The sequence below is a fragment of the Idiotropiscis lumnitzeri genome, chromosome 2, assembly GCF_059441095.1.
Source record: "Idiotropiscis lumnitzeri isolate Australia: NSW breed Sydney's pygmy pipehorse chromosome 2, RoL_Ilum_1.0, whole genome shotgun sequence".
Lineage (NCBI taxonomy): Eukaryota > Metazoa > Chordata > Actinopteri > Syngnathiformes > Syngnathidae > Idiotropiscis > Idiotropiscis lumnitzeri.
The window spans coordinates 25,380,480-25,388,501 of record NC_142392.1 but is presented as its reverse complement, the minus strand read 5'-3'; positions in this window follow the sequence as shown (position 1 = coordinate 25,388,501).

Sequence of the window (8,022 nt, the reverse complement as noted above, 5' to 3'; positions counted from 1 at the left end):
CTCGTCCAATACGACCACAAGACATTGATGCTGTACGCCAGCATTTGCAAGAACTGAGTGAAGCAGGGATAATCCGTGCATCTGAATCGCCGTTTTCCTCGCCAATAGTTGTGGTCAGGAAGAAAAACGGAGATGTAAGACTTTGTGTGGATTACCGGAAGCTGAATTTCAACACCATCAAGGATGCCTATGCACTTCCTAATTTGGAAGAGACCTTTTCGGCACTCACAGGATCAAAGTGGTTCTCCGTCCTTGATCTCAAAAGTGGATATTACCAAATTGAGGTAGACGAGACAGATAAATACAAGACAGCCTTCACGTGTCCGTTGGGATTCTTTGAATTCAACCGCATGCCGCAAGGTATTACAAACGCGCCCAGCACATTCCAAAGATTGATGGAGAAATGTATGGGTGACATCAACCTAAAAGAAGTCCTCGTGTTTCTGGACGACATTATAGTGTTTTCGGAAACACTCGAAGAACATGAAACAAGACTTCTCCATGTGCTTAATCGTCTGAAAGAATATGGTCTAAAGCTATCACTTGAAAAATGTATGTTTTTTCAGACATCCGTGAAGTATTTGGGTCACATTGTTTCCCAGCACGGTGTTGAAACAGATTCAGAGAAAGTTGCAGTCTTAAAAACATGGCCAAGTCCCAAAGATTTAAGAGAGCTACGTTCCTTCTTAGGGTTCGCAGGCTACTACAGACGATTTATTAAAGATTTCTCAAAAATCGTCAAACCCCTTACCAATCTCACTGCTGGATATCCACCGCTGAAGAAGAAGAATGGCTCCAAGTCAAACCATGTCCAGTACTTCCACCCAAACTCTCCCTTTGGGGAAAGGTGGACAGAAAGCTGCCAACAAGCATTCGAAACAATAATAAACAAACTGACTTCTGCCCCAGTTTTGGGTTTCGCTAACCATAGCTTGTCATATGTATTGCATACGGATGCAAGTACAACTGGGCTGGGGGCAGCCCTGTACCAAGAACAGGATGGAGTGATGCGTGTAATTGCATACGCGAGTCGAGGACTATCAAGAAGTGAAAGCCATTATCCTGCTCACAAACTTGAGTTTCTTGCCCTCAAGTGGGCTGTAACCGAAAAGTTTTGTGATTACTTATATGGAAGTCCTTTCACAGTAATAACTGACAGTAACCCATTAACTTACATTTTGACAACCGCTAAGCTGGATGCAACGAGCTATCGCTGGTTGTCTGCCCTCTCTTCTTTCGAGTTCCAGCTACGGTACAGAGCAGGAAATCAAAACGCTGATGCAGATGGCTTATCGCGCCGTCCACACCCAGAGCCAATAAATGACAGTGTCTCCTTGAAAGAACAAGAGAGAATCCGCCAGTTTGTTCAACATCACTTACCTGGTACAGATCCTTTCACTCACTTTCCTCCTCCTGTAGTAAAAACACTTTGTGACAAACATCTTGTCCTCCAATCTCTTGATTCAGATGACAACGCTTTTACTTACCCACTTGTAACATCTTTGTCCATGTCCGCTGATGCTATTCCTGATAGTTTTGACCAGTGTGACGTTCTTCCTGTCATTTCAAGCATGTCGGAAGAGGAGTTAAGACAAAGTCAAAGAAATGACCCTGCTATAAATGAAATTATACACCATCTTGAAACAGGTGAAACATCTGCTCCGACTGTGCGGAAGGAAATCCCACAACTTCCCATATTTTTACGTGAAGTAAAAAAACTTGAGCTGCGAAATGGTGTTTTGTACCGAAAGAGAGACGTAGGTGAAATCCAATATCAACTCATTCTTCCTGAAAGCCTGAGACCCATGGCGTTAAAAAGTCTTCATGATGACATGGGCCATCTTGGGTTTGATCGTACTCTTGACCTAGCCAGAACCAGATTCTTCTGGCCAAAAATGGCATCAGACATTGAAGAAAAGTTAAAAACTTGTCCCAGGTGCATCTGCCGAAAAACACTGCCAGAGAAAGCCGCACCTTTGGTGAACATACAAGTTACCAGACCCCTCGAGTTAGTATGTATTGACTTTTTGTCAATTGAACCAGACAGCAGTGCTACAAAAGATGTCCTTGTAATCACAGACTATTTCACAAAGTACGCAGTTGCAACCCCTACTTCAAACCAAAAGGCTCGAACTGTAGCGAAAGCCCTATGGGAGAACTTCGTCATCCATTATGGTTTCCCGGAGAAGCTTCACAGTGATCAAGGGGCAGACTTTGAATCAAAAACTATCAAAGAACTGTGTGACTTTGCTGGAATATGGAAAGTGAGAACTTCACCCTACCATCCCAGAGGAAACCCTGTTGAAAGATTCAATAGGACATTACTAAACATGTTAGGTACACTTAAAGATGAAGACAAGAGGCATTGGCATGACTTTGTGAAACCACTTGTACACGCATATAACTGTACCAGACATGACAGTACAGGTTTTACGCCTTACGAGTTAATGTTTGGTAGGCAGCCTCGACTACCAATAGACCTTGCCTTCAATCTTCCTCTGAACCAACGTCAACAACAATCTCATTCCCAGTATGTTAAAGCCCTCAAATCTCATCTCCAAGAGAGTTACCAAGTGGCTATCAAAAATGCTGCTAAAACTGCTGAACGTAATAAAAGCAGATATGACAAGCATGTAACTGAATCTGTCCTAACTGTTGGAGATCGTGTACTTGTGAAGAATGTCCGAATTAGGGGAAAGCACAAGTTGGCTGATAAGTGGGAGTCTGTTGTCCATGTGGTTGTGAGTCAAAAGGATAACTTGCCTGTGTATACAGTAAGACCAGAGTATCACGATGGTCCTACAAGAACTCTTCACAGAGACCTTTTGTTACCATGTGGATTTTTGCCAACTGCCCCAGTGAAATCTACTGAGGTCAAAGACAAGCCTCGTCGGCCGAACACACGACAACATCAAAGGCCTGATCCTGAAGAAGCTGAACCTGAGTACAACTCTGAGGAAGAGGATAACTACCCCTCGTGTTACCCATCAGGTCCTCCACAGGAGATCTCTAGGTCACTTGAGGAATACAAGATAGTTCTTCCCAGAACTCATTCAAATCTTCCTGATGGACCACATAAATCGAATAATGCTAAAGATTCCGATCTTTTGACATCGCCCGATAATACTCCAAAAGATTTATCGGAAACCGACAAATTGCCTGAAGTGGAAAAATTTGCGGAACTGGATAATGTCCGGACATCTAAAAAGGAAGGAGAACGGAATTCTCATCTCAAGGATATGGACACATTCCCAGATTCATATGAGACAAATAATGAGGAAACAAGTCAAACTCAAGGAAATGAAAAGGAATCAGAACCTGTTGACAATGAAGAAATTGTCCCAGAAACAGAACAAGTAGTCAGAAGGTCTTCTCGAGAGAAAACAAAACCCAAACTGTTGACCTACCCCCAATTAGGGAACCCTATTGTCAGCTGTGAGATAAACTGAAGATCAATAACTTCAAGTAACGTTATGTAGTCATTTTGTGTATTTCTAATCATCTTTTTATTCATTTGTATTATTTGTATCAATGATAATTTCTTTCACACACTTACGGTGTTATTTTAGCACACACACACACACAGACACTGTATCCTGATGATGTGTATAGTTAAATTGACCTTTACACTGTGATTTGTGATTTTTGCCTGCTGGAGTTTCTGATGATTAGTTATTGATGTTTTTCTGTCTTCTGCTGATTAGTTTAGTCTAAAACAGACCACCATTGTTAAGTAATCTCCTGTCTTCTGGTGATTTAGTTTAGGCTAAACAGACCTCCACTGTCAGTTAATCTTCTGTCTGCTGAGGGTTGGGTTTTCTTCTTCTAATAAAAGGCCAGAGCAGGGTGTGAGAGTCAGAGGTTGCAAAGGCTTGAACAGAGTAAGACACTCGTTCCGGCCTGACCCCTCTCCACTTCGCGAACGGTCAAAAGACAAAGCTTTATCTGGTGTTTCTCTGGGTCTCTGCAAATTTAATTCAGTCTAATGAAGGCGTCAGGACCCTTTTAAACCTGACATTTATTGGTGCCTAAACCCGGGGAGCCACACCTGGACAGACGCTCGTCGCTGGATATTTTGGACGCCACCGAATCTGACGTCAGCGCTTTCCCATTGAAAGAAAGCGGGCCTCCAAGTTCCTGCTACGGCCTCTGCCCGGATGTCGGTTCCTTAGCGGACAAGGCTGATCCAGAGGAGACCAGGTATTGTTTTTCAAATTATTTTGTACCACCATTTTACATTTTAAAATATTAAAATAATTGGAAAGGGAGTGAAAAAGGTGAGGGAGACAGCGCGCGCCGGCCGTTTTGCAGTAGTTCGGTCGAAAAGAAAAGAAACTGGATCGTGCTAGTCTAAGGAGTTATATAAAAATAATTAGGCCATAACTCATTGCGCTGAAGGGAAGCTGGACTTCTCGGGAGGCTGGATCTCCCCTACGGAGGGCACGGTAGTATAAAAGAACGTTCTGAGGTACGTCTAAACCACGATCGTGTTGTTTAGGGAGTTACAAAAAGAAGAAATTAGGTCGTAACTCGTTCAAACCGACATCACGGTAGCGTCTATTACTTAGAGGTCTACTCACAATTTCACATTAAAATTTAGGGAATAATAAGGTATTATTTTTGGTGGTTTTTATTATTTTTATTTGAATTTCTTTTGCAAGCAGACTGCTCATTTTGATTGAGAGGTGTGTGCGTGAATTTTGGCGCCGCAGCAGCTGTGTGTGTGTGTGTGTGTGTAACAAAGGAAAGAGAAAGGAGTGGGGAGTGATTGAGTGTGGAAGCGTGTGTACGTGCATGTACGAGTGTGTGTGTGTGATTTAACAGAAGTAACGGACCAGACGATAGCAGAAAATGGGTCAGAATGTAGCAAAAGAGTTAAAAGCAAACCCAGATGTGAAGTTTATGAACGGGTATGACCCGGACTGTTGCCAATTTCTGGAGAAGTGGGTGAAGAAATATGACTTTAAGCCACGTCTGAAAGATCCAGCGAATTTTGAAGCAGTGAAAAGTGCGTTGATGGAAAAAAGAAAGAGGAAGATAAGAAAGGGGGAAAACACTAAATCAGTGGACAGGCAACTGAGGGCTATCATAAAGTGGGTAGAACAGAGTAAGAAGAGAGTGGAAGATATAAAAACAAAAGAGGAGAAAAAGGTTTATCAGATGAAAGTAAAGAAAGATGACGAGACCGGAGTCAGAGGCAAGAGAGGAAGTGCACTGTTCAACGAGCGAACTCACACTGCCGCGCAAGCAGGAAGACAGGCGGCCACAGCCCCAGAGGCGGAGCCAAGTGACGATGAGATGCCACCCCTGGAGAGCAAGGAGAAAAATGACACTTCCCGCTCCTCACACACGGCCCCTCCTGCCTCATTCGATTCCACACAGCGACCCCCCGCGGCTGGAACAAGGGAGCAAATGAAAAAGAGAGCACAAGCACAGCCGATGGAAAAATCACTTAACCCCGAAAGAGCACAAGTCTTTCAAGCCACGAACCTCTACCCACCGCTACCCAGTGTAGAGGCCTACCCGATGGTGGCCGTAGCCAACCCAGCTTTTGGGACTGATGATGCAAATGGCCACCCACATGAACCTACCATCATGGTCTACAGGCCCTGGACCCAAGATGAATGCAAGGCGGCCTGCCAATCAATCCCACCAATCGAAGCGGATGTGGAGAAATGGATTGAGAATATGCACGACCTGATGAATAGCTACCACCTGAATGGAAGAGAATTTGAAACATGCATGAGAATGATCCTAGGATATAGATATGGCAGAATCAGAGGTGCCTTCAACCCTTACAATGCCATAGGCCAGCCCCTCCAGCCTGGAGCTCCCGAGCTCGCAAACGCAATCCGCGCCATGTTTGATGAATCAAGAAAAATCTTCAAGAAGCAACCAGACAACACAAAGATCAGACAATGCCGCCAAGAAGACATGGAATCTGTCCGCCGGTATGTGGAAAGGTTATCTGGAGTCTACAGGCTCTATTGCGGCCTACAGGAAGACAATGCAGACAACAGCCCGTACCAAATCCTCTTGAAGTCGGCCTACCTAGATGGCATCCATGAATCCACCAGAGACTTCATCTGCAAACACCACGTTGGATGGCGAACTGCGAACCTCGATACGCTCATCGAATATGCCTCCCATGCCGAGGAAATCCAGAAGAAAGAGAAGGAGCGAAACACATCGACCACTTTGGCTGCTGTAATGAAGGGCCTTTCCACAGCGGCCTCCGCCCCCATCTACTATCAAGGTCAAGGGGACAGAGGACGAGGACGAAGGCGCGGCAAATATTATGGTGCTAGGGGACAAGGTCGAGGACGATTTTCCAACAGAGATGACGGCTGCTACAATTGTGGCAAACTAGGACATTTTGCCAGAGACTGCCGTCAACCACCCAGGAAGACCACACCAGAAGAAGGCTATACCGGTAACATGTGACTAGTAAGTTACCAGCCACAAGGCGAAGAACAACTTGAGCAAAGGCTGCTCAGCAATAGCGAAGATGAAGAAGAAGTAACCTCAGAATCACCACTGGTCGTTTTAGATTTATCTGTCTTGTTTGGAATGGCTTCTTCAGTGGACCCACCAATGAGAACACTACAATTAGGCACAAAGAAAACAACAAAACAATTTATAGTTGACTCTGGAGCAGAAAGTTCAGTAATCAAAAGGCCCTACCTGCAGGGACCAAACTGTCAAATAAAGCTGTCATGGTGATAGGAGTAGGAGGAAAGGCAGCGCAACGGTTTTATACCAAACCCCTCACAATAGAAGATGAAGATGGAAGTTTATATCGAGGCAAGAGGTTAGTCGTAGTTCCAGAATGTCCATCCAACCTTTTGGGAAGAGACTTAATCAAAACCCTCCAGCTCGTTCTCACTGTAGAAGGAGAAAAAATGACAGTGATGAAACGAGGACAGGAAGTCAAACAAATGATGATCTTGGAAGGAAAAGGAGGCCCTTCCACCTTCTACAGCTTGGACCTAATAACCACAGGACCACAATCAAGTACTGAAGACCTCCAAGAAATGCCCAATAAACTACTCCAAGGGAAAGACAAAGAAACAGGAATGAGAAAAAAAATACAGGCTTTTCAAATAAAACTGTGGGGGTTCGGGTTTGGGGGGGGGCCTGGCGAGTTTCTCTCTTTTCAGATTTCCGGCAATCTCCCGCCAGGCACACCTCCGGCTGGAGAGGGCGTCGGCTCCCGCACAGCTGCAGCTTGTCAACAGCAATCACCGCGGGGTTTAAAAGCTCAGCGCTGCCAGGAGCCAGACGCCGGATGATCCAGTGACCTACCGTGGTACCTGGCTCATGTCGTCGTCGTTCGCCTCGCACACGCCTGGTTCTAGTGACATGCTCTCCGAGTTAACCCCTGTCTGTCCTCGTTCTCCCTCCAGCCGCCCAGCGCCTGTCCGAGCCCGACCCTCCGCTGCCAGCCGCAGAGTTCCAGAGCGCCGTTCGCATCTCGGCCGTCCCTACGCCGCCTGCCTGCCATTCTCCGCTTCCGCCTGCTCGCCGCCGTCTTCGCCTCCACGCCGATCTCCTCGCCCGCGCTCCTCCCGCCACAGCGCCGGTCTGCTCTCCGCCCGTCGCACCCGCTGCACCTCCGCCGGCGCGCATCTCTCCACTGCTGCGGGCGCACTTGCACCGGCTCGCCGCTCCGCCACCTGCCCTCCTTCCCTGGCTTCCGAGCCCGCTCCTCTCCCCCCGATCCTATCAATAAACCTACCTCAATCCTCAACGCTTGCCTGTGGGTCCAGTCTTCTTCCCGCTCGGTTCTTAGAACCGCCACAAAAACAACCTAATTTAAATTGGCCAACTTGTAAAATGGAAAAGAAAATTATAAATTATGCACAAAAAGCATGAACGTGTTGAGCAAAAGGAAGGAAAAGGAAGAAAAAAGGAGAAAGCAGAAAGTCCTGTTTTAAACATTACTTTTTCAGGACCAGTCGTGGTAGCGACGGAGGATCACGTGACGTAAAAAAAACAAACAAACAAACATATAAAAGTGTG